At 45.4% G+C, this 27,388-nt stretch overlaps 1 protein-coding gene across 7 annotated transcripts in view; it reads right to left on the reverse strand.

Moving 5' to 3' along the window:
• The window catches only part of PIK3CB (phosphatidylinositol-4,5-bisphosphate 3-kinase catalytic subunit beta), a 109,274-nt gene that overhangs the window by 70,440 nt on the left and 11,446 nt on the right, over nt 1–27,388 (reverse strand). For 2 of the 7 annotated variants that reach the window (XM_080605185.1, XM_080605183.1), the window contains one exon: nt 6,949–7,121. The gene's annotated coding sequence lies outside the window, so the exon portion shown is untranslated. Of the gene's footprint in view, nt 1–6,054; nt 6,719–6,948; nt 7,122–16,203; nt 17,896–17,943; nt 18,082–26,530; nt 26,772–27,388 lie in introns of those variants that run through there. The other 5 variants (XM_080605186.1, XM_080605188.1, XM_080605184.1 and 2 more) reach the window with 5 other exon arrangements.

Here is a 27,388-nt window from a genome sequence, read left to right on the forward strand (position 1 = left end):
ATTTTCAACATACCTATGTACCACCTAATTAAAGCATAGATAAACATTTTTAATTTAAAAAAATGACTTCAGTATATCACTACCACCAGCAGTAGATGTAAAACAGTAACTCTGAAGTGCTGGGAAACAAAACTAGTCTAGGATGAAGACTGACCACATTCCGTACAGTTTTGGCACCTATCTCCGGAGCGGTACCCCTTTGTCTTTAAACTAGGTGTGAAATTTTGCAGCACTACAATGTTTTATTTGAAACTGTATAAACATAGTAAAGTTATTATTTGAAGAAAAGTTAGTAACGTAGATGGATGCAAACTCTCAGTATACTAGAAAGTTTTTCATTATTATTGTTTTCAACCAAATACAGCAGGACTTCTGCCACAGGCACTGCGCGTCTCTTACATGGATGTTTGAAAGAAGCCCAACAGTATCAGTCTGCAGAGGACTGACAATTGGTCTCTCCTTACTTGTATTGCTAACACCAGAAAGGAGAGTTTCTGGTTTTGCTGGCAAGAGCTTTGCTCCAAAGATTAATGTATCATTTGCTGCTGACAATCTGCCAAACTAACCACGCTGTTCTTCACTCCAGAGAGTTCACAAATTACTACTCACCTTCCAGTCAGCATTTATCACACACACGTTCCCAAATATACTCCTCAAATGAAAAGAAAAACAAGACAGCCCTCCTCCACACACATACACACAACCTTTTGCCCTGAAATCATCATGAAGAGTAAACAACTGAAAATACTTTGCAGATGCAGACAAGCACTCTTCATCTCCTCGCATTATGGCTCAATCCTAACATCACATGGGTGCACATAAGACTCAAGAAACTTTAATTCAAACCATATATTAGAAAAATACAAGAAAAAAGCTGTGGTTCAGGTTTGGACTCTTCCCCCTTCTCCCCACCCCGTCCATTTCAATAAATTAATTACTGGACTTGCATGCACTTTGTCTCGCTGACACTTCATATGCCTGCCCAGGCTGCAAACACAGACAGCCACTCGTTTTACTGCTGGCTGTGTATGAAGAACTCACTCTTCTTTGCCGAGAGGAATCCCAGTCCTGACTCAGCCGACCTTCCTTACGTAACAACTTCGATGGCTTGAACTGTTGCTTGGACCAGGGCACCTAGAGATACCTAGGCAGTAAATTCCAACTTAGTGACACTAAGCTTACTTCTCTAACACACTAACCAAGTTCCACGATTTGACTTATTCCTACTTCTCCTAAAATTTCAAATCCAGTGTACTGCTTCTCCCGTACAGTTGCTGTGACTTCCTTTTTCTGGAGACAGACAGCACTAAGGGCTGCACATACAAACACTCCAACCACAGAGCCACAGAAAATCCCAGGTAGGAAGGGACCCACAGGTACCACTGAGTCCAACCCCTGGCTCCACACCCAAAAACCAAACCCTCTGTCAGAGAGCCCTGCCACCTCCCTGGAGAGCCTGTTCAGTGCCCGACCGCCCTCTGGGTGAAGAACCTTTTCCTGACACCCAGCCTGACACAGCTCCATGCCACTCCCTTGGGTCCCCGGTGCCCTTCCCTGCAAGCCCAGACAGTTTGCAGAACACCGCAACGGAGAATCCCAATATATACCCCAATATCCAACACCCACGTAATTCCAAAGGGAATCTATGAAAAACAACGCCACCAAACTTCCCCACAACATCGTCAAGCACTGAAACACCCAGGATCCAAGCGCAGACCTCCCAGTACCATGACTTCCAGCACAGCAACCTCAAAGCCTCCCTGGTGCACCTCCGGTGGCAGGCTGCCGAGCCCTTACTACAGCAGTCTCCTTGCTCGTCTCACAATTATTCTGTTTTCCAGTTGTTTTTTAAAATATTTTCCAAACTAGGCACTTACTCTGATTTTTAAACTGCTTCAAACACTCTGTAACTGAATCCAAGCAAAAGACTTCTGCATTAAATCTGTCACAAAACACTCTGAGAGCAGGGCTGCGAGCCTCTTAAAACATTGGGTCCATCCTACTGAACGCCAGCTATTGCGTGTGCTACACAAAAGCTTCGCTAAATTGACAGTTCCTGCAATTATTGCTGAAATATTTCATTTCTTTGCTTAAATATCCTTTCTGTGTATTTAAACAGACAAATAGAACACCTCCAAACCCACGGAAAATTAGCAAATGCTTCGTAACAATATCATAAAACCAAACATGCTAATATTCTTAGTAATTAATTAATTCTTAGTAACTGACAACATCCCTAAATGACGCTCCATGTCTTCCACAAAAGTATTTATCTACCTCTATGACCCAAACAAGCTACCGTGCACCTGCTGCCATTTGCTCCAAACTCCAGACTGGCATCATCAAACTCATCTTTGAATCCCCGCGTACTCCTGTAAATCCAGTCAATAAGTACAGGGCCGGGAGCAAGGGGAGCACAGAAGTGACACAACGCAAGAGCAAACACTGCAAGCTGTTAATAGACTCCACACCATATAAAAAATTCCATCAATTCCAAATTCAGATATCAACAGAAGCCTCTGCTTTCTGCATTGGACACCAGAGGGAACAAAAGCCTCAGAAGAACATTGTGAAAAGAAGTTTACAGCATTCGCTCTAAAACTCTGGTATTCCTCAAAAGTGAATTTCCAAAATGTAGTGACATAAATATACTTATTATTTATAAGACTCATAAAAAGAAATCAAAGGCCTCTCACCTCCTCCTCTCAAGAGAAAACTCACGCAAAGAAGAAAGATGCCATAACATACATACAGATGCAAAAATTAAACCCACAACACAACTTCTTTTTCCATTACAGGGCATAACTTTCCCATTCAATCATCACTGTTTCTGCAGAAAAGCATATTCATACAGCTATTTTATGAGCAATATTCCCAATTCTTCATGATCTCTTAGAAGCATTTATTTGTAGAGGCAGATCTATCCCATCAGGTCAACTCACTCCACCCCTGCCCCAAGGAACTATGTATCACTTGTTCAACAGTTCCTGTTAAAAATTAAGAAGTGAAGAAGTAAAAAAAAATAAATAAATCTGCGATCACACGTCAGAAGTAAAACTATTCAACATTACAGCAACACGCAGAATAAATAACACAGGCATAAAACTAGAAGCTGGTATCTTTGATGGAGTTAAGATATTTTGATGTGGAATTCACAAAGTTACTCTAAAAATCCAAGTAACTACTGCGAGTAATAACAAGGTATACAGAAGCAGAAGATCTTTACAATACAGCAGTCCTTTACAATTCATTTCCATAGTGAAAGTGTAATGCAAAACTACTTATCAAAAGCATGCATATTTAACAATTCTGAAAGAAACAAAAAGTAAGCTTTAGATAGTGAAGCTTATATTAAGTACATTTTGCATCAAGAAAATAATTATAGTACCTTTTAGTGCTCCTTTTAAGGTATGTAGAAACAAATATTTCCATACCTAGATTTAGGCCCAAAGACACAAAGTGACAGAGTACAACCCATTCCCAATTTTAAGTCAAGAGTATCTAAGGTAAGAAACAGAGTAACTGAAGTTATCACAGCTGCCCCCACTTTTTTTTTTTTTTTAATGCAACTGTAAAACACTTGGGGCATTTCCCCCTCCATGGCCAAAAGCCAAAGCCATGAACTGGAGGTAGCAAAGACTGTACCTGGGCCCTCTACCTTCATACAACCAATTTTACGCAAGGCTCCTTCCTGCAGCACACGGGCAATGAAACTGTAGCCACCTTAAACTGCTGAAACCAAACAAAAAAAGCAAAACAAACAAACAAATCAAGGCAGATGGTACAACTGCACCAACCTTACTTCATGTCAAAGGCAACTTTTTTGATGTTATCGGTTTCACTATTTGTTTCTTTAATCTTCTGAAGCCCGTGTGTAAATTGGGTTACTCTGTTCGCAACTTATTCACACGCATATTTACTCACTGGGGCCTCACCCTGAGACTGTAAGAGATGTAAATGGCACCGCGTTCCTGAAGGTACTCCCACCAGGCTCAAAATAAAGATTTACCCTTGTAAAACTGACAGACTGTACAAGTCAAGCAACAACAACGTTCTTTGGCCAGCGCCGCCCATGAGCTAACTGACACTCCGGGCATTGGAGAGGTACACCTAACCTTAGCCGTGGCACCTCTGTTACCTGCTGTAACCTGGAATCCTGGGCCGTCAGCATACACCTTGCCATCCCAAAGCAAAACTGCACGATCACAGGCTTTTACTGTGATTTCTTACAATTAATTCTAAGACCTGTTAAATTTCTGAAGCTGATATTTGCCACAAGATCTAAGTTAGTTATCCCAGCAAAACACACAGAAACCTTCCCACGGTGAGCGACTCTGTGAGGACTAACAGCACTGCCACAAAACAAACTCTTCAGCACGCTCAGACACTAAAACCAAATTTTTTTTCAGCCCTCAGGGATTCCAGGTCCTCAGATTTGAGGCAAACTAATTGAGACTTGAGATGTAGTCTGTGTCACCAGGTGTATCAACACTCTAAGCATAAGCACAAACACACATTTATTAAAAACAAACAACAAAAAACCATGAGCTTTTCTATGTACCTGTATAAATGATGCTTATTTTGGATTTTTATCCCTTGCACTGCTTTCATAGAAACTGGCAGCTGTGAAAAAGAGCTAACTTATAGTTAATAACTTACACTCTGCTGCTGCCAAGCATGGCAGTCAGAAAACCCATCTGAAACCTAACCATTGTCAGGGACTTTGCATAAAATGTAACATCAAATAATAACAGATCCACAACACGTGGCCATGTTGGCAACTCATAGAGAACCAAGGAAAGTTTCTTTGTGTATCTCCAGATCTATGAAAAAGCACCTGAGCCACTTGAACTCTGCCTCTGGTCACTGAAACACAACACTGGCTTTCTAGCTAAACAGCCAAACGCCAGCATGCATTTCCACCTACCTCAAAAATAAAAACAGTTAATATTTTTCCTGTATCTTCCAGTATATGTAGCATTCTGACAGCTTATGTTTTTATGGAATTTTGTTTTTAAATGTCATGTTTGCCAAAAAGAGTACATTGCAAATATATGCAAGCTGTACAGAAGTCATGCAACGTTTTACAAGCTTACTACAAGCACAACTTCCAAGAAAGGAAAAGGAGTAGTGAAATCAGAGGGAAGAGGCAAAATATGTTCTCTCCTTACTACATCACAAGGATCCAAGGAAGATTTTTATTTATTTTTTTTTTAAGAAGGCTCTCCTACTCTACAATTTGGAGATCTGCCAAAACTCCATAGACAATTGGGGAACTGGCAGATCTATGACATCAGATATTCCAAGGAAGTGAAACCTGACTTAACGGAAGAGATTTTTATTAAAGAACAACAGATACTTAAATTCACTCTAACAAAAGTATTTTAAGACCATACAAAACTTTAAAAATTATTAAAAAAAAGACCTTCACATAATTATAGGCAAAAACTCCAGCAAAACATATTTCCAAGTTAATCCACGGGAAATTATTCCTGATATCCCTAAAATCCTTGACATTCTCCACCCCCCCAAAGTAGGAGAAAGGAGTTACCGAGGCATTTTTGTTGAATAAGACTTCTGTTTCCCTCAGTCCTCTCAAAAGCTCTGCTCGCTGGCATGAAACTCCCAAAGCCTGGAGAACCCTTGGTCTCAAGTTTCTGGACCTAAGCTCCCGAGCGACCCGGCCACCGATCCCCCAGCCAGCCTCACGCATCCCCCCGGCCATCGCAGCCCTCTGACGAGCGGACGGCCGGGCAACATTTCTTTACGGGCAGGTTTTCCCAAAGGCACGGAACGCCCCCCGAGGTTCCCTCTCTCACCAGCCGACAGCGGGCTGCGCACCCCCAGCTAACCCCGCAGACCCCAGGACGATGCCTGCTCACCACGACCGCTCACGTACCCGCTCGTTTGGATGCTCAGTGCAGACCTGAGCGCGCACACGAGGCCGACGGGCTTCTGCCAGCCCCGGCGGACCCCGACCCGGCCCCGGACCCCCGGCACCCCCCGGCCCCACAGGAGCCCCCGGCTCCCCCCGCCCGCCGGTTGAGCAACTACCGTGTGGCAAGGCGCCGCAGCCCAGAGCTGCCCCCTTCCTGCCGAGCTCGCCGGGGCGGGGAGGGACCGAAAGGCGCCGGGGGAGCCCCGCGGAGAGCTCGGCCGCCCCTCAGCCCCCACCGGCCCGGCCCGGCCCGGCCCAGCCCCGCCGCTGGTACCGGCCCCGCCGCCTCCGCGGGCACTGGGAGGGGGGCGGTTACCATGGCGACAGCTTCGCCCTCGCCCCCCGGCCCGCCCCCCGGCGCCGAGCGGCCAACCAGCACGCGGCTTTCAATATCGAGCCGCCGGCGGCAGCCAATCAGGAGGCGCGTCCCTCCCCGCGCGGCGCGGCCCGGGTCCATTTTGCCCCGAGGGCCGGGGCCGGGCCGCAGCCGCCGCTCGGGCAGCACCGGGCGGCCCCGGGAGGCCGGGGCTCAGGGGCAGCAGGAAGGGCCCAGGTCCTGCTGCTGCCGGCCGGCCCCGTCCCGTCGCAACGCTCCTGCTGCCCTGAGGGAAAGTAGGGCGAGGCTCGTCCTCGGCTGCGTCCAGAGAAAGCGCGGCCAGGTTCCGCGTGCCTGCCCCAGAGCCCCGCAGCCGCGCCGGGTTCTGGCAGCGCCGCGCGTTTCTCTCTGTCCCGCTTCCAGGCATTGCAGTTTTGAAAACGGGCGCATTTAGTTCCTCGCCAGCTTCACCTACCGAGCGTCAAGGCGCTGAAAGTTCATTAAATGGGGATTAGGAACACCCAGGGGTGGGTGGCTGGCTGTTTCAAACCCGCCCCAGCACGGATTGGCTGGAGATCTATGGGCAGGACAAAGCCCGTTTATTTTCGGAAACTCACTTTTTTTTTTTTATGGTGAGCATGCACTACAATATCTACACAAATCTCGGCAGAAGTTAATGAGAAACCTTTCCTACCGTGTGCCAGCGGCCTTCGCAGCCTGTATGTTGCCTGTATCAGTCAGTGGCTCCCCTTCGTGCTTTCAGCCAGTTCTTTGGAGGCTGCTCAGCACTACAGGCACTGTTTCCGAATATCATGCTGCTTCTTCATACCGCAGCAGTGTGGTAACTTCACTTAACTTCCCTTCTTCCTGGAAAAGAAAAAGCCAACGGATTTAAAATGAAAGGGACTGGTTTATCAGGCAAGAGTACAGATCACACCGAGACAGTATCTTCTCGATGGATCATGTCCTATATAATCAAGTTCAGTTCAGCACGTGGAGCTACTGATCTCTTTTGTGTAAAGTGTATATTGCTACTGAAATGTATTTCTGAAAAATAAGGTATTCATGAAATCCAGTATCACAAAAAGTCCCAGATATGCAACTTTTCAAGCCAGTCTAATTCTTGTGCTTTTTACATTACATATTCCAGATAGTCTTGGCCTAGATATTCAAACCTTGGCTGCTGGTTGGCCTTCATGATGACAAATGGTTTTGTGTCTGACTATTCTTGGAAAGGCTGGACAACATTTTTTAGAAAAGAGCTATTCACTCAAGATTTTGCAACGTGACATTGTTGTTCTACAGGCTCTGGTATAGTCTTTGTAAAGTGTAAATCAGCTATGATGCGAGTGACTTACTGGACTAACCACAGGGCTACAATCCAGAAACTTTAAAACGTTTACTGCGCTGCCATCTTTTCAAGTGAACACCGATGCCTTGAAGTACCTGTCACGCAGAAAGCCACGAGCACTTAAACATTGTCTTGTATAGACACCTTTCGCTACATCTACAGATAGATTTCAGTGAAATCCACTCAGAGTTTTTCTGTAGGTTTGTGATCCACACTTAAAATCTCTTTTTTGAATTCTCTTTTTTGCTTTATTGCCTCACTATTTAATGGTGGGAGTGAAGAGATCTCAATCAGAAGTTATCTACGTACTTCATATCACAGTCGAGCAACTTGCACGACATTCATGTTCTTGGCAGACATGGAGTTGATATGCACAATGCGTGCAATATGGGTAAGGAACTTCTCTGAAGCATCTTAAGTAAACATTTTTATTTTTTTACCCTAGATGTCAGTGAAAAAAAATGAGGTTTTAAGTATAATTTTAATTTTCAATTTCCTTATTTTTAGATTCTCTCCCCACCCCCTTCACAAAACAAGTGCTCTATTATTCTACCCCCCCAGGCTATTGTTACACATGTTCTCAGTATAACAAAAGGTTTTTGTCTAAAAAGACTGTATCTGAGTCATGTCTTTGCATGTGAAACAGCTGTACACCTAGGGCACATTCTTGGTCACTTGAAAGTGTATCATTTTTAGCATTCTGGGCTTACATTATTTTAGCCCTGTGTAACTGCAACGATCAGGAAAAGGAACTAACACCCAAGTTGTCTGCACATCTGCAGACATCACAGAACCGCCGCAGCAGACCTTGGCAGAGGAGAAAGAAAATGCGAGTGGAAATGCAGCGTGAAGGATATTTGGCCGAAAGCAGAAAAAACTAGTCTGAAGAAAAAAACAAATAAATCAGCTTAGAAAATCTAAAGGACAATGATCCAAAACAGCCAGGAGATGCTTAGAAATCATTTATAACAAAATTTTAATGCTGATGGCAACTTGCTAGCGTCCTATATTCGCTCCTTTTAAGTCTTCATCTGTACTAGAACAAATATCCTCCAACACCTAAGGTCGTTACCATGTGGGGGAAAGAAATTTCAGTGCCAAACAAGAAAGATTAAGAAGTGCTAATAAGTGACCAAATCATTCTAGTGTGACAGTTTTGTGCCTTGTATTTAGAAAAAAACAAATCACGGGAATCAGGTTTAACTAGCAAAGTTTATATTCAATCTCCTAGAAAGAAAATATTAAAGACATTCCTAAGGAATTTGGTATGTTTACTAAGTCTACCCACGGCTGAATGCATGAGGTCAAAGTCCTGCAATACCATCTAACACTGCCACAGCTTATAAGCGACATGATACAGGAGGGTATGGTGTGAGGCTCAGCTGATAAATAAAACTGGTCGGCTGGACTGGACCTTCCCAGCCCCTGCAGATGTTGGACCAACCTAGGGGGTCAAAGCCGCCCTCTGCTACCAGGGCCTCTCGGGGCACGCTGTTACAGCACTAATGGCTGCGGCGAAGACCTGATGACCCTCACCTAGCTCCAACTGGAAAGCGTAACGCTCCCTCCGAAGGTGTTCTGCGCAGCTCCGCTCCTGTAAGAAGCTGCTCTTTGTTCTGTACGCTGACTGCAACCAAGGGGGAGGCAACAGCAAATAATGGACTGAGTGACACTCAGTACCAGACTGCAAATGCAAATGTCAGACAAACGGATGCTGAATTTGGCCAATGAAGCTACAGCCTGCAGCGAGAACGAGCAGCTTTTAACACCGCTTTGCTAAACCGTTATTTGGTACGTGCAAAATGCAGTGGGAAAGTTCTGAGGACTTGTAGCATACGTAGAGGTGCCAGAGGGGCAAGTTGTTATCTAAAGCAGGACCTCAAAGAGCCCTGACACCCAGATACTTGTCATCCCTGCACTTCACTGTTCTGCCATCTTTACTGAATTCAGCGTGAGGCCTTTCATTTTAAAACTGTGAGCCTAACTTAAATGACCTAAAGCCGCTTGAAACAGAGGGCCTCTTCCTTAACCTCCCTGACCTCTGCTGACCACTGTAACACGCCAGCAGTACGAGCACATCAGCTGATACATCCGTCAGGGCAGACAGAGCCCTGCTGTGAGCGAGTGGGCTGAGCTCCTTCCCCTTTTCCCCTCTGATGCAAGCTGCAGGAGCTGGCATGCCAGGGTGGGTCCGAGCCGGAGAGAGGCCTCGGCCCACCAAAGCTCCCCTGCTTGCTCACAGAGCACAGCTGCTTCTCTCAGGCTCCCAAAACCCAGACGACGGACTGGGCGAGTTGGAAAGGAGAGTCCCTCTGTACGGAGGCTGCAGGTGTGCCAGTAAGAGCTGGGAGCGAGCCCTCTCTCCCTGTTCTGTAGATCCACACCAGGAAGGTGCACCACAGTATTGCTTCGGATCACAGAGAAGCCATGCCTAGAAGTACTCGGGCAGGCACTCTTCAATGGTGGCATTTTTGATCATTTATGCCAATTCTGTGCCAACTGTGTTGTAATAAAGCAGCATTTTTGATACAACTTACCTGTAGAGGAACTCCTTGAAAGCACATAGTTGTCGCTCAATCTGTGCTATAGCATTTGTCTACGTGGTTGCTTATGTTCTGCACCTGCTCATGGCAAACACGTTTCTAGGTATGGCCTCACTTTATAGGACGGGTTGCTCATCGGGCATGTGGACACGCATGTTGCCTCAGACAGTGAAGATCAAAAGAAGTTGCTCAGAGTTAACAAGACTACGAGCTTTGCAAAGAGCAAGCGCATCCTGAAGTGGCAGGGTGACCTCGCTGCTATAGATATAACATATAATAGATATATGTTCTTTATATATAAATAATATCTGAATATTTCTACATACTTCTTAGTTCTTCCAGTTTCCTAACACGGATTTTGCAAAAACAGTTCCATTCATCAACACAAAATAACATTTCATCAAAAGCACGGCACACAGGCAGATCTCCCGCTAGCTACTGTCTCACCTGCCCACTTTGCGGGGCTGAGCTCATACCCTATTATTAACATTTCTTTGTCATAAAAAGAAGCGCTGGATTGTTAGGATTGCCACTTTTTAGATGAGACGCTGAGTTCCCTTGTGTTATTTCTGCTGACTTTTCTAATCAAATATAAAGATCCCATGACACATTTTGACAAAAAGTAGGGCACAGCCAGCTTATTTATTCCTTTACTAAAAATAGGCTTCAATGTCCAGCAGGTTTTAATGTGTTACATAGCACTTTAAGTGTAATAGCTGCCACGCTTGCCTTGGTACACATATATTACCAGTTATGTTTATCTTTGCAATGTGCTAATTATGAAAATCAAGCATCAGGTTTCACAATTAGCTTAGTAGTTCCATTTTGCTAAAATTCTTACTAGGATTAGACTGTCCAGCAATTGAAAAGGCAATAAAATAGGTTCTTATCCTTACAGGAGGAGCTTGTGACACCCTTCCAAGCACCACACGGCGTGTCTTACATCCCTTGGGTTAATGGTATATTACTGTTCTCAGCCACAGGCAAGGACTAGGGAAGAAATGAATTACGAGAACTGGAACAGAAACGGCTTAAAGAAACCCACCTCTCCCCCACCTTCCTTACATATTTATTTTCTGGATGGCCTTTCTGTTAATGCTGTTTTGAGAACAGAAGAGATGTCACGACTGACAGTGAAAGAGTAACGAATACTACTGTGCATCACACTTTTTAATGACTGTGGCTCTGGAATGTGCTAAGGTAGGCTTGTTTCTGAATCTGGCGTTCCAGAAGACTTTGAACTCGTGTTTTGTCAAGTCTGCTTAGAGATCATTGTCCAGTCACTTACGTCAATGCTGTAAATCAGGGTTAGCAAAACTTCATTTTGTGTAGAACTGCCATAGGAGAGAACAGAGTCTTTAGCCCTTGTTTTTAACCTTTTAAAGCCCCTAGCCTTTAACCTACACCAACGTGGTTACCCTGTGAGTCAAATACATTTACTGACCTGCAGCACACAGCGAACACCACTTCTGAATTTGGTCACGTGCCATTTGTGATTCATGAAAGACCTGCTCAGAAACAAGTCTTTCTTTATCTCCCACAAGCTATATGTCACGTATAAACCAAAGAAAGAGATAAAAGCAAATGCGTTTTATTACTGCTCCCAGCACAGACACTGCATTAACATTTCACTAGCCCACAGAAAACATGATCACTTCAACCCCATTGACGGTTACACACTACTAGTAAGCTAGTATAAGTATATGTATCTGTACCTACATACTAGAGCAGACTAAAAAAAACTATGTGAAATTTCAACATCAATAAACACAAGAAAAATAAGATATTACATGCAACATCATTCCTCTTAAAATACCTATTTTTAGCTATAAATGGACTATAATTTTGAAACCCTATTTAAAATGTCAGATTTGAGCTTCCTCACACTTACGAATAGGTTAAGATTTTAATAGTACTTATGAGTTTCTATTTTTAAAAGGACTGTCAAAATACATGTAACTAGCAGTTAGGCATTCAAATGGAATTTATGGATTTCTTACTAAGAATGTCTTAAGTGCCTATAAACCTCTCATACTAATTTACGAGCATCTATTCATATCAATGTTTCTTTTGCTATAAAACTCTTTTTCAACGCTAAGATGGTGCAAATAGAGTCACTAAGACGTAGTGAAATCAGTGAGAACCAAGAACATGCAACTCTGGTGGAACAAACTGAAGCACTTTCATCTCATGGATTTATAAATTTAACTCATCACCATCACAAGCCTTGAGTTCTACCCTCAGAAAAAAAAAAAAAACAGCGTCTGATGCATTTCAGAACAGTGTTATTAATCCACAAAGTGTTATTAATGGGCGCTGCACAAACAGTGCTGCAGAGATTCTGGGAATACTCCCAAAATGCCATGACATAGTTTGAAACAATTCCCCCAATAAGTTTTGTTGCTGGAAAGTGCAGTCAGCCTGAACCAGGAAGACTCATGTTATTTCTAGGAATTACAGTTTAGACAGTTTCTTTGAGCTACATACACATCATCTTCCTTTTTAGTCCTAAATAGTCAATGTTACCGAACCTGGCTAGATGCCATAAGAAAAAAAGTATCATTGCAGCATTGAAAGCATATCATCGTTACTTTTAAAACTAACAAATTCAGCCTCGCCTTACTACTTCACAGCTCCATGCTTTGTGCTCAGTCTCTTTCCAACACTGTTTCCAGGTATTGATTAACCAAATCCGAGTATGTGCCTCTTTCACCCACTCAGTCTGGCAATATATCACAAGTGTGAAAGCTTCATTTCTATGAATCGTACCCCAGCAGATTAAACTACTGTGCAAATGATGCCAATTCTCTATTTATCATAGCGCTGTCAGTGAAACAAATCACACAGCAGGTGAATCATGACATTACTGTCAGTTTGGATGCCAAATAAACACAGAGGCAAGCCGGGAGGTGCCAGCTTAACTTCACGCTCCCCAGTCAGTTTCTCCTTCCCATCTCCTTCTCCTGTATCACGGTGACATTGCTAATATGAGCAGATGAACTGTTTTGCCCTTTTCTCAAGGCACAGTGCATTTGGCTGCAGTTCAGGAAGTCCTTCAGACACATCAGAAGACCGAAGCACACACTGAAGCAGCTTGCCCAGGAGAGTGCTTGCTGCTTAAGCCTCTGAGAGGGAAAGTGGGGTTTCATTTCCAGTGTGAAAACCACATCCATTTAAGTAGCTCCACCACTTACTGTGTAGCTCTCCTGCTTGGAAGGGGCTCACTGAGGGTTTCTGTTGAAGTTCTGCTGTACAACAAAGCAAGATATCACTGCCCAGGGCCAGGCTAGCCTTCTGGGTATGGCTGGGTCACCTTTGCAAGAGAACACATTCCAGCAGTTTATAAAAATGTGTCTGAAGAGGTTTTTTTGTTATTATTATTCCCGGAACGTCTCTCATTGCCAAAAAAACGTAGTTATGCTCAGAAAAATATTCCATGGGGAGCAAACATTCTTCGTCAAAGCCATTCCTCCCTGCTCCACCCCAGATAGCGTTACACAAGTGAATAATGCATGTCAAGGTATTAAGCACCATGTAAACATTTCCAGTAAATGTTCCTGCTGCAGGCCCCGGCTTAACTGCTATTGCTTTCCTCTGTGGCAGTGGAAAAAAATAACTTCCTCCATTCTTCTGCACCTAAAGCTTAGTATTAATGAAGCATTTCCTCCTACCAGTCACTGACTGGAGGCTTCTTCCTTCCCTATCTCCCAATATAGATCTTAAAAGTCTTACCAAACGAAGCTTTACTCAGGAAAGGATCTCTCTGATGGCCTCACAGCCTCTGCAACGAAGTAACTCAATGTCCCAGAACGCTGCAGTTATGGTAGTACATTTAAGGACAAAAAGGCAAATTCCTGTCAGCAGCATGCTGGGTTCTTCTCCTCTTCTCATACCACTGAGGATGTTTTACATGAACCTCTGGCTTCCCATCACAAATTGTCCAGTGATTATCCCCCCCCGGCTCTGAGCCTATGTATTTTCACGTATTTTCTTCTCAGGGAGTGAGAGCACAGTGTTGGGAAGCCACGGCCCTTTTCAGACTGGTAGAGGAAATCCCCTTGGAATTCAGTACTGCTTCAGGCATGCACATGTTTGCACAGCGTGTACCAGTAATTCCTCTTCCTTCGCTGTCTCTGACACTCCACAACAGGGGCAAATGTGGTTCTGAGCAAAGCAGCCAAAAGGGGACATGCTTCCAAGGGAGGAACGTAAAAACGCTAAAATATCACTCAGATGAAGATAGGCTTTTGGATCACTCCAGTGAGACTGAAATCCATTAGTCCCAAAGGAGAACTGCCCAAGAAAATTTCTGGGATTTTCCACTGGAATTTGTACGTTCCCAAAGGATTTGCTGTAGGAGACCGACCTAGGGTCAAGTATCTGAGGAACTCCCAGCAAACAACACCAAATTCCACTCTCAAAAGCACTTGGGCAAAAACCTCACCTTCATACCCCACAGCCCCATTCAAAGTCACGCATTTTCTATAACATTTTCCAAGTATAAATTATTTCTTTTAATGTCTGCTAGCAGCACAGGGCCGGCTGACAGTTGCAGGGTGAGCCGCGCTGTTCTTTGCACAACTGAATCGTTTTGCCAGCAATCCTGGGGCCTGACCGAGGCCACGGCACCAGCAGCACTGAGCATTACTTAGAACCAAGGGTCCCACTGATCCTGCAACATCTTTTTTTAATACACAAAGCCATCTGAAAACAAAAGAGCTCAATAGGTCTTCAGAGTTGAAAGTATGACAAACTAGCACAGTGTTTTAACAGGTTTTTGATAGCCTTTCATAAGCAACAGCACACACGCGGTTTTCTGGCATAGCAAAACACAAGAACATCCAAAGATAGGATATTAATAACCTGTTTTGATGTTTACTGATCATTTGGCTCCAATCAAACTTTTTGGAAGACTGCAATGAGCTCCCCCAGGCTTCATTATGCAGTTGCAAGAAGACTGTTCCCAGAGACAAACGGCAAGTAGTAAGAAATGTACTCCTGTTTGGGCAATAAATGGAAAGCAGAAATACCAGAAAGCAACCTCCTCTAACCCCTCTCTGTCCCCATGCTTACATCAGCAGCCTTTTTGCCTGGTCTCCCAGACGTGGATGAGAAGCAATGAGCTTGCAGCACTGCCTAGCACAGCCCCAGAGCCAAGGCTGCCAGCTCTCAGAAGCCTTCCACCCTCTGCACAGTAACTGCAGCACCGATAGCAGTGACTGTTCAAAGAAAATAGAAGCACATGGAAACAGAAATCGTGGCCGTCGGGGCAGAATCGGGTCACAATAACACGAGAACTGCTGCGCACATCTCAGTAACTGATACGGGGCTAGTCTTTGTGTACGGGCCAATTAGGACGGGCACAAAGCAAAACCCATGCCAGAGCGAGCCGGTCCTGCTCAGAAAACCAGCAACGAGTTAATGATTGCTATCACAGCTACCACAGGAATGCCAGAGCTCAGTAAGAAGGGTTTTGCAGAAGGGTTTTTGAATGCTGAGCTCCTCACTGCTTTTAGCTCCCCCATAGACGTACCACCACTGGAAAGGCCAAACCAGCTGCAAAGGTCTCTGGAGAAAGTTTTGGCTCTCCACTGCTGCCTTCCTAAGAATCAGTAACTCACTGCATTTATAAATCCCGAAAGAGGTGAAATAACTTCTTTTGGTGTAAAAAGGATAAAACTTCTGATTTCTAGACTTCAAAGTACATTACTGCCAGGGCTAGGCAGACTTTAAGAAGGACCAGTGGCTCCTAGGCTTTTCGAGAAATTATTTTCAACTAAAAGAAGTTCATTTTTCAGCCAGAGTACTGAGGGCACCAAAGTTAGGTATAAGCTCTCTGTGCAGAGGAACAAGATGCCGGCACAAGTGCATTCACACTCACCTTCCCCCCCTAACCCCAAGCCACCCACCAAAAGCGTGTTCCCCTCCTCTTGCCCACAGGAACGGGGGACGACCAGCAGGCCCCCGCGCTTTCCAGCCCCCCACCCCTGCTCCCCCCAACTTCACGGCAACCTGGCCCCACGTACAAGAAAGGACAGACGCCACCCTGACATACCCCAGCATCCTCTTGCCGTAAAGCAGTGTCTGGCAGCACAGCAGCAGCCCCCAGCCCTCTCTGCACGGGCTCGGTGCAGCCGGGAGCAGGCTCCTTATCTGGCACGTGACGGAGATTACATTAGGCCAAGACTGGGTGGTGACAGCCCATACCCACTCGGCATATGGCAGTGTTTACATACCTGCCTACCCAGAGCTCTGTACCCTTACTACGCAGAGTTTCGAGCAGAGGACTTTGGCGAGCCTGTTTCAGCTGCAGGGATCCACATCCCAGCCCACAGCACGCTGCTAACGCGGAGCAGCGATGCCGTGCCGGTAGGAGAGAGCATGCTGCCTTTAACTACTCCATGCAACTCTGACGGCATTTCTCATGGCACCATAAGGCCGGTACAAACGCAGAGCTGTTTGAACTGAAACATCACACACATTGTGTGTCATTAAACTTGTCATTAAACTATATTTAAAAGTTTTTCTGACAAAGACAACTTCCAGTTAGGGCCAATCAGTTACAGTGCGGACTCAGGGGGTATTTCACGACAGCAAAAAGCATCAAGTATCAGCTCGATGTTAAAAACACCATCTTTGCTCCCCAGCACCGTTAACAACAAACAGACCCAGTACCTACAACAGCCACAATACAGAAAAAAGAAATCTTCTCCACATTGTAAGGAAAAAAAATCTGTTTGTGAAACAATACCTATACACAAAAAGTGCATCCTGTGCCAATTTCTTCAAATAACATACTCAAAACAACCTCTTAAAACACTCTAAGTTAAATTATTAGAGGAAAGCACTAATGTTAACTTAAAAATGCATATTTAACCTCTAAACCTTGACTGTAATGCAAAATACTCCTGTGAGAAAAAGACTTGAATAAAGTATTAGAGAAACATGTGCTCTCATCTCTTCTAATCTAGTCGCATCTCAAATTATCATTTTTCACAGGTATGCGTGAGCTTAAAAAGAAATACACATACATTAGCAAAATGAGGCCCTGTTAGAGGATGCCGGGTTTTCTGACAAAAATGTGCCATGACACCTTGTGTCTTAATCATTTTATACAAACCTAAGAATTGTCAGTGCCCAGATAAATTATCATTTACCATAAACTTATCTTGCAAAACTGAGCTTGGTTTTCTTCTGTTGTTTTCTCCCCTTCCCCCTTGCCAACAGCTCAGGGAATAGGCATGCAGCTCTGCAGTGGGTTGGCCATATGAACTCTATTAAAAAACTGATTATTTCAAGTTGTTACAGATCAGATGATAACTTCCCTCAAAAGGAAATGAAAAGTATGAATAGACTCTAATTAGTATCTAATAAAGAAGTGGGACTGTTGCACTGTGTAAACACAATTAGAATAATAAAGGAGGGAAACTCAAACAACGATGCTTTGTGTTTCTCATTACAACCAGTGATAACTCCTCCAGGGGCCTGCCCCTTCCAGCCCTGTAAACATGCAGAAGACTGTAATAGAGTAATATTATTTCTCCACACCCTGATAAAATATACCTGAAAGGCGTTTCTGGAGCATAGTTTAAAAGGACAACCTGGTTTTCCATTCTGCACATATTCCCTGAAACAAAACAATTTGGAATAAACCCTTCTGGGTGAGCTCCTAAAAAATCACCCCTCCAGTAAGGTAACTCTTAGAATAACCTCCAAGCGTATGTATTCAGAGAGTATGTGCAAATCGTACTGCACGTGGGTGCACCTGTGACATTACCTGCAGACTATCACAAACCTTAGCTATCCTGACTTTGTTTCTCCCAGTCTTTGCACTAAACATGAGTTCTTCTCTTCCACCTGCGTCTTGTATCAAAGCACCAAGAAACTGCCGCAGCTGATACACAACTGGTTCACTCAGCAGCAAACAAGTGACCTGCATATTAGCAAGTAATAGCACACAAATGCATTAGCATTAGATGTAAGGCTACTAGAGTCATGAGACTAGGAACAAATGCCTATGTAACAAATTTATTGCCAGTTCAAGTTCTTTAACAGATAATGAGACACCTAGTATCCTAATTAGCAATCTGCCTTTTTAATGCACAGAAGAACAATTTGCCTCCCATTGCAGGTCTGTATAGATTTATTCCACATACCCACACACGTAACCTTACACGTGAGCAATCCTGCGGAGCTGAACCATCTTTGCAAACCAATACGTGCTCAGCACATGCCAGGTTCTGTACATTTTGCCCTTTCCAATTCATCCCATCTGTTTATACCCTTTCCATCTAGTTGACCACAATTTTCCAAGGTTTCAAATTCACCCTTTTCCTTTCAGTTTTTCCTATCTGATGTACATTGTAATGATATTAAGACTTTTTTTTTTTCTTTAAAGAAATAGCTTAACTCAATTTCTTTCCACAGCGTTTGTCCAAACTGGCTGGCTGAGCGTGACCTTTTCTAAGGTATTTGGCAGAAGCCTGTCATTTGTCAAGCTATTTTTCCAGTTTTGGTCAGTGTTACTTTTAAAACTGGTATCAAATGATTCTTGTTACATCCGATCAAAAAACACTTTCTAGCTGAGCTGACATCCTTTAGTCCAACCCATTAACACTGCAGGAGGCAAACGAAGTAGTACATGGTGGAAAAAACACACAGAAGTCTGGTTTGTGGCCAAAATTCCACCTAGACAGAGCAGTAGACGGAGGAATACTAGGTCTCTTGAGCAGTATTTCCCAAATCTTGTTAGGAATGATTTTCTTTCCTGAGCAGAAGGTAGACACAAAGCAACAATGCTAAATGTGGGCTTGATGAGATCTGCTGAAGATGCAAAGGGACACCACCTCATTCTGCTGCCCTGACATCTCCCATAAGCCTTGTGGCCCTAGCACATGCAGAGCAAGTTGCTTATTTCTTACAGCTTTTATTAAACACCAACTGGCGTGTTGGTTCTGGATGCTAGGGTGGAATCAGGAGACCAGCTCAAATATCTTCTTATTGTTGCTGCTAAATCCTTACTATTTTATAAGATTGAGTATGACAGGTCAGAGAGAAGAACAAAAGACTTTTATTCATGAAAAAACCTACCAGCCTTCAAAGCAAGTCATATGAGAGATATATGAATACATATTTTTATATCTTGTGCTTAAATTAGAAACAAGATTGAAAATTTTAATGTCCCTCACAAACTCATTCCATTCTCTCCACATTTTCCTGCTCATTTAAAATGACAAACTGCGTCCTTAATTTGTCCTTCCTCTTACCCCTTCTTGTCCTTTGACTCTCCGCTCTTTCCCTTCCTACCATTTCTTGACTTCACATTTACCTACAACCACAAGCTGGATTCAGAGTTGCAATACGCCAAGTGCTGGCATTTGGGGAATCTGGCAATTTCCAGCTAGGAAAAGACCTTCCGTTTCTTGATTCCCCCAAGCAAGCCATAAAGAACAAGCACAAGAGAAAAATATCAATGCCACCTAAGACTGCTAAAAATCATGCTGTTACCTGTCCCAACTGTTCCCAGTTTAAAGCAGAACGATCAGAGTACGCTGACAGAAGCCTGTAACAGGTGCACCTTCAGCAGTCTGGGATTAGTTTTAACATTGAGTTCTGGGAAATACCCAGAAGCCATAACTACACGACTGTGCTAGAAATCCCGAGAGGCTGGGCTGCCTTCTCAGGATGCACCTGAAATCACCAGCCGTGCTGCAGGCTCTGGCTCAGTTACTTCATCTCCGCCAGCCCGCCTCGGCCTCAATGCAATGGTAGTAACAGCGTGTTCACTCCTGGGGCTTACACTCGCTTGTACTTGAAAGGTAAAGAACATAAGACTGCCCCAAGTGTGCCCCTGCTACTTTAGCAGGGTTTCACAAACCTGTAGAACTGTGGAGAGAGAAAGAACTTGTGGCCGCCAGTCCCAGCACGGGCTGCTCCGCCACCGAGCGTGGCCTGTGAGGACAGGCTTCGCTGCGAAGCTTGGGCTTGCAAAGGCAGACACCACATGGAAAGAGACTTCTTTCTGGTTCGTGGGTCACAACAATGTGCTTCAGAACACAAGCCTAGCACATGTCCCCTGTGCTTCAGCTTGCAGGTGTCTCCTCTGCCTGGTTTGGCCCTTACAGGGTGCGTCCTCGGCCTGCTAAGGAAGGCGGACGCAGGCCCTCGCCAGCCCCTCCAGCTGCCTCAGGCAGTGCTGCAGCAGGGCCATCATCTTCCAGCTCGCGGCTATGAGGACAAGGGGCGCACGTGTACCCAAATAGCAACATTCAACCAAATGGAACCACGCAGAAGACACAAATAATCCAGTGCTAGCCCAACAAACAGAGCACGAGGCCAGACTCTAGCTCTCTGAGCAAGCTATATTCAAATGAACTCCATGTCAAGGTAAGATATACGTCAATTTAATACAGTAGACACAACTGAGAAAAAATTGTCTGAGGTAAAATTCACTAGGTAAAGGCCATTTCCTCTGACTTTTTTTTAACCAGACCAGAATAAGATATCTGTGTGAGGCAAAAGTGCTGGCCAATTCAACCAGCTGAACAGGGTGGAGAGGGGGGAAGAAAACAAGTAAAAATTGTCTGCACATGAACGCTTAGGGCCATCAAAACTAGGCACCTATGTTAGAAACCACATTTGCTCACTTGCAGAATTTAAGTGTCGAAGTCACCCAGGACAATTCAGTAAAACACAGAGAGCAGCTTTTGTGACTTTGAAAGAAGAAATAATGAGAACAAGAGGCAAACTTCTAACTAGATGAAACACTCTGGCTACAAGGACAACAGCCTCTAAAGGAGGCAAAGGAACTCAAAGCAGCTACTCAAACTAACAGCCATATAAATGAACTGAATTTAAACCAGGCAGTTAGGTACCTCTGAATGCTACCAACTGCTTTATTGGTAGATATAAACAAGTTTACAGCCTCGGAAGACTGCAATCTCCCTTGCCATACAGGAAAGGAAAATCGTTTCTTTTAGAGGAACTTGGAGTTGCTCAACAAAATTAATCTAACACAGGAAAACCCTGCCAACACAGGTGCAACTATAATACACTGCCTGTGCAGCTGGGGAACATGAAAATGGGATTTCCGTGTTCCCATCTCACTCACCAAAGACAGAGCACAAATAATGTAAGTAACACATGCAGCTGAAGAATCTGTAAAAAACATGCAAGTAGAAAACTTGACAGGACTGCAGAAGTCACAAAGGTCAATCATAAGAAAGTTTGCTAATGTATTAATTAAGGTTTGAGCCCTTCTGAGGAAGCTGCCTTCACTGACAGCTTAGCTGCAGGGCAAGGAAGAATCATCTGGATCTGTATTTTAGAAAACAAAGTTGAGAGGACATTTTGCAGACTTTTGACGCAAGCTGTATTCCTGAAGGATAAATGTAATGTGTATTGATAACACTGGCTTCTCTGCAATCTCTGTGTTCTCCGTAACTGGTATTTTAAAATACAGATTACATACACACTGTTACTAGCTGCAACCACACATAACAGAAGGGACATACAACAAACGGCAGAATAGACTCTTTGCTATCAAAACACTACTTGGGTTAGAAGTCAAGACAAGAAGCAGACATTCCTTTTTACTATTAACTCATCTGCAGCATTTTAATCAGAGATGCATGTGGAAAAAAGGGACATGGGCAGCTATTTGCATTGGTTCCCATTTCTGTGTTTCTAACTGGAAGCAAAAAGACTGCAGGACATGTGAAGATGACGTGCGTCATCACTGCTTGTCGGCTATGCCCTGTACTCTGCTCTGGGTGCTGAGGCAATACGTTCAGCTTAGGAGAAACAGTATTTTTCATGACAGCTTATCTCAAGTTCCACAAATCTGTCTGCATCAAAAGGACAACAGAGGGTACATTTTATGGGAAATAAAAGAAGTGCCTACACTGAGAAAAACTAGCCCAACTGGCAGCACCACAACTTTGTTTAGACTATGGAAAGCTCAGTAAGCCACTGATAAAGACGTAAGGGTCGCACTGCAAGGGTGTGATACAGAAAGGTATGCTTTCCTCAGAAGAGCAGCGCTCCTGTTGTAAAACAACCTGAGTATTTCTAACCCTATCAAGTGACCCTCTCACATCTCTTGCCCACACACAAGTGAGTAACTAAATCAACTGACTGATGAACTTCCTGTAACTACAGATACAGCATCACCCCACCCGCCCACTAAGGGAAAAGATATTTACTATTAATGAAAAACAACACTGGCTACTGGCAATGTGGCTAAAAGAGAAAAGTGGAAGAGAAAGGATGAGAGGTTTGAAGGAGCTGTAGAGTATCAGAGTCCCGCAAACCTGGGAGCCTTGCGGGGGGGAAGACACTTCTTTTTCTCCTTTCCTACAGATACACGAGTAGCTCTCTAGACTATCAGCAGGCTAACTTTTCACACATACCTTCCAGTCAATATAATAGATGGGCATTCACATTCTTATGCTACTTTCTCATGAATTTGTGTTTTATTGCTCCATTTTCAGAAGCCATTGAGCCCATGGGATGCTTTAGTAGTCAATATAATACGGTACTACACAGCAAACGCATGCTTGGAAACGACCTGGAAACACATAATGGAGACAGTAAAATGAGTAAGACTAAATAGCCTTTCATTTCAACCTGGATAGGAGTTCCAGCAAGAAAATAAAATGTACTCTCAAAACAAAAAAAGCCCATCAAAACCACAAAAGCAATATTATGTTGGAGCTGTGAGTAAACTGACAAAGGAAGTTGTAGGTAGATTAGAAGTGCAGGTCGTTCTAAACATCAGTTGCATTCTCAGGCTGGCCTCTGATTCAGGCTGCTACCCTCAATATGGAAAGTTAATACTTACGAACAATGGAAAACAACTGTCCTCCTGGCCATATTGGTGAGGTTTAATTAAAGCAGATGATGAGAATCACCCTGTGATTTAACAGACACATTCTTCCTCTTAGGACAGACTGGTAAGACACAGAATTTATTGTACAGTAACTTTGCAGTGTTGAGATATCATCATAATGTTTTGTTTTCTACAAGTCAAAATGAAGGCCCTGCTTCTGGTTGCTATGTTAAATTGTATTTTAAATAAAAAGCCATCCTAAATTCCTGGCAAAGTACAAGGTTTAGGTCAGTTCTATAAGGAATTTTTGTCAGCTGGAAGAGGGCTTCTACATGAAAGATTAGTAATAATGAATACCAGCCTCTTTAAAAAGTAGAAGTAATGCTTGTTGAATTTATCATCACCTGCAAGACTGGTTATGTTAATAATCCTTCACATTATGCCAAGTAGACTGAAAATAATTAATAGTTCACAAACAACCTTCCCACAGAAGTTTCAGTGCCAATGCTGTTTTTACTGATTAGAATAAATTAAAAATATAAGCCCAAATATTCAGGCCTTGAATACAACTTCCTTATACCTGAGAAACTACCATGAAAAACTTATAATAAATCTCTCACAGCATTACCCTGTCAAGGGTGATCAAGTTCCTGGATCAAAGGTCACTGGGGAATTTCAGTGTCCCCATTCAGAATTCTTAAAGTCCACTCTGTTCACAAAATGTAAAAGTTAATTCAATGTATGCACACAGATGTTCCAGCACTGAGCGAGCTCTGCTGAGCTTCCAGAAATGCTCAGGATTCAAAGAGTGAGAACCAGCATTGTGTGATGTCTTCCAAAAAAAAAATAAAATTGGACCTTAGCTGATGTGATATTGAGGCGGTACTCATTAAATCCTAAAGGCTCTCCGTCTCACTGGGCAAGCTCTTTCCTCCTCTTGTCTAAAGTAGCTGTGAAACAATGCTCAATTGGTAACATGTCTCCAGCCAGCAATAAGGAATGTCTGCAAGGACACACGATTGTGAGAAAGGATGAAGAGGAAGAGAAGGAAATCGAGAATAAAGCAAAAGATGGAAGTGAGGAAGGTCAGAAGGTTGTTTATACATTTACAACATCTCTAAAATAGAGTCACACCCCAGAGAGATGCAGGTGGCAAACTGATTTCATTAGAAAAACCACAATGGTTCAGAGACAAGGTTCATTTTTCCAAGTATCCTGTTTCCAGCACTGCTCATACCCAGCTGTTGCAGGGGGAGGCTCTCAGCCACCCTGCTTGGCTGTATTAAATGGGATTCCCACAGGACAGGCCTGAAAGGTTTTGCTGAAATTCACCACCAAACTAAAGAAATGTTACCCGAGGCAGAAAACAAGATCTGCTATCCAGAGCATGCCAGACAAGGTCATAAAGTTTAGCACCAGCTCAGGAAATGTTTCCCCAAGAATGGCACTGTGTATGGCACACAAATGCCAATGCAACTCCCAGGTCCTAAAAAATGTTCACATCTGCCTCCACAGCATGGAAAATAAACCTGGATACTCACTGCTCTACTAGCCTAGGAACTGGGTACTGGTGTACAAGCAGCACAAGACCTACCCGGGTGTGACAGGGAGCAGCATTACCACATACGCCACGCGGGCTTCTGGAGCGGAGCACGCAGCTTTGTGCAGGGCTCCTGCTCGTGGGGAAGGAAGCGCCACACCAGGATGACGTGGCTGTGGGCGCTTCACTCATGGATGCTGTCAAAGCAAGAAGCAGGCAAGATCAACTGCATTTGTTTCTCAGCCCTCCGTGAACTTTGGATCTTGCCAGCTGCCAACCAGAGCTGCTCAAAATACCCTTCAAGACGTTTTTCTCCTAAAAATTGTGGCGTTAATCAGGTAAAAGTCTTTCCACTAAAGCACTCATTCTGCCAAGTATTTTATTTCTAAAAATATCACCAAAAACTACCACAAGATCTACTATCTCCTCTTCATTTTTTAATTTCTTTCTGCAGTGGTGCAGGTGGGCCAGGGCCCACTTTGCACCAGCCTCCTTGGTCACCACCCAGCCAAGGAGGCTGGTCAGCACTTGAGCCAAAGCCATCAGTCAAAACACTCAAAACTGAAAAATACATATACTACTAGCGTTGACAAAAGTCATATGCTTTGCTTTAAAATGTTCTGCAAAATAATCCAATTGGTGATCAGATCTATGCCTCACCACTTCCAGGGCCCCTTGAGGTTGCCTCTGCTGAAGATGAACCAGGACACCGGAGGCTCCAACAACAGAAGCCAGATCCCAAACCTGCCTGACTCTTCCCACTCTTGGGAATTGCAAGTATTTAGCCGTTGCTTCTCCATTTCTTCCCCTCTCCAGCATCTCAGCTCCAATACCCATCGACCCTTATTGCCAACAGGGACTGAGCTCACCAGGAAATGTACTGCATCGCCCTGATCTCTGCATAAAATGTACAAAAGCTATTACTAGAACACGGCACGCAAACATTTAGTGTAGATTCTGACCTAAGGGCAATGTATAGCCCGTAGTGCCTCAGCAGTTTTCTGAGCTCTCTTACTGGATATGTCTGCAAGAAGTAAACCCAAGTACACGTATGCGTACGCTGTGAAGGCTCCGCTCTTATCAGACCCCTCCCAGTCCGCTCACGCTTTTAGCAGGTCACTGCCCCAAGTGACCTCCAGCACATTGCACTTGCCAATAAAACACAATAGCCTGAAACTGGAAATACCTCTGGCCTAGCGTACAACAAGACACTCTCTGATTGTGTCAGTGCTCCAAGCCAGCAGCTTAATGGGAAGGGAAAAACACGGTGATTAATTACAGCCAGAGAAAACACCTTGGTACAGCAGACAGACAACACTCATTCAGAAACTTGAGGCTATAGTTCAGGACAGCACATGTGGAAAGTATTTAAGGAAAAAAAGCTGAAATGCTGTTTAATTGGCGACCTCTCACCCACACCCCGAGCAGCCGGCCGCAGGCTGGCAGGCAGCAGGCGCGAGCCTCGGCCCCGCGTCCCCACCAGCGGCCGCTGCCAGCCTGCTGGGGCGTCAGAGTTTCCCTGGAAAACCAGCCTCTGCGGTCACGTCTTGTTGGCGCTTCACATCTTACTTTTTTTCTGGTTTCTTTCTGATGCTCCACCATCCGCCCTTCCCCAATCCCACCCGTTCTCCTCATCCCCCCCCCCCCGCCCCAAGTCACACGGGAGGAGAGCCCCAAAACGCCCCCCAGGGAGGGGGCAGTCACCTCCCCGGGGATGCCGCACCAGGCGGCCGCCCAGCCGGCTTCCCCGGGCGGGCCGGGGCACCGAGATGCACCGGGGGCAGGGAGGGGACCGCGCCACAGCCCGCTCACAGCGGCCAGGAGGAAGGTGAAGCGCGACAGGCGGCCGGACCGTCCCCAGGCCGTCGCCGGGTGTCCCCAGGCCGTCCCCGGGCTGTCCCCGGGCTGCCCCAGCCCAGCAGCCGGAGGTGCTGCGGACCTGCCCGCAGCGCACCCGCCCCGAGGCTCTCCCCCGGCGCTTCGGGAGGCAGCGCCGAGCCCCCGGGGCCGTACCGAGCCGGGGCAGCCGCAGCTCGGGGCCGGGGCCGGGGCCGTGGGGAGGGAAGGAGCGAAAGGCAGAAGCAACCGGCCGCGTCCCTACCCGGCTCCGCTGGCGGCGGCGGCTCCCGCAGGCTCGCACCGACAGGGCGGCCCCGGCGGCACAGCCCGGCCCACCGGGGGCGGCACGGCTCGGCTCGGCCCGGCCCGGCCCTCCTCTCCTCTCCTCCTACTCCTCCCCCTCGCAGGCCCGGCCCCGGCCCGGCTCGAGCGGCGTCTGGGCTCGGCCGGTTTCCTGCAGGGCTCCTCCGACCCCGGGGCAGGCCGGGCAGGCCGGGTTTGCGCCCCGCGCATCTCTCACCTCACGTCGGGCCCCTCGGCACCAAGCTGCTCGTCCCGCACCTCCCGCGGGGGCCTCCAAGAACAGCCCGCCTCTGACCGTGCCCCTGCAGAGGGCCTGGGCAGCCCCCCGGGGCAAGCAGCGAGAGGGGTGCTCATCGGCCGGGGAAGCTGAGTTAACAGCCTCTTACAGACTTCAGAACCTGCAGAAACGTGTAACGAGAATTTTCAGCTATATGAAGTTGAAAAAAAAAGATAAAAACGTGACAAGGCTATTTTTCAAGCCAGGTATTCCTTTAGCGCTTGGTAAGGGCAACAGCTTGCAATGAACACTAGCAACCCCGAGCCTTGTCCTGTAGCCGTGTGGGTCACACAGGGCTGTGATGGGGGCAGAGCGCCCGACACCACGGCACAAAGGCAGGCAGAGCCGCCTCTGCCAGGACCCACCTTGCCCAGCCTCTGGGGAGGGCTCGGGACATGCCACGGCCTCACCTTGCAGACCCTCAGCGCCACAGCTCTCCCCTGCGACGAGCA

Source organism: Anser brachyrhynchus, assembly GCF_964034855.1.
Source record: "Anser brachyrhynchus genome assembly, chromosome: 9".
Classification (NCBI taxonomy): domain Eukaryota; kingdom Metazoa; phylum Chordata; class Aves; order Anseriformes; family Anatidae; genus Anser; species Anser brachyrhynchus.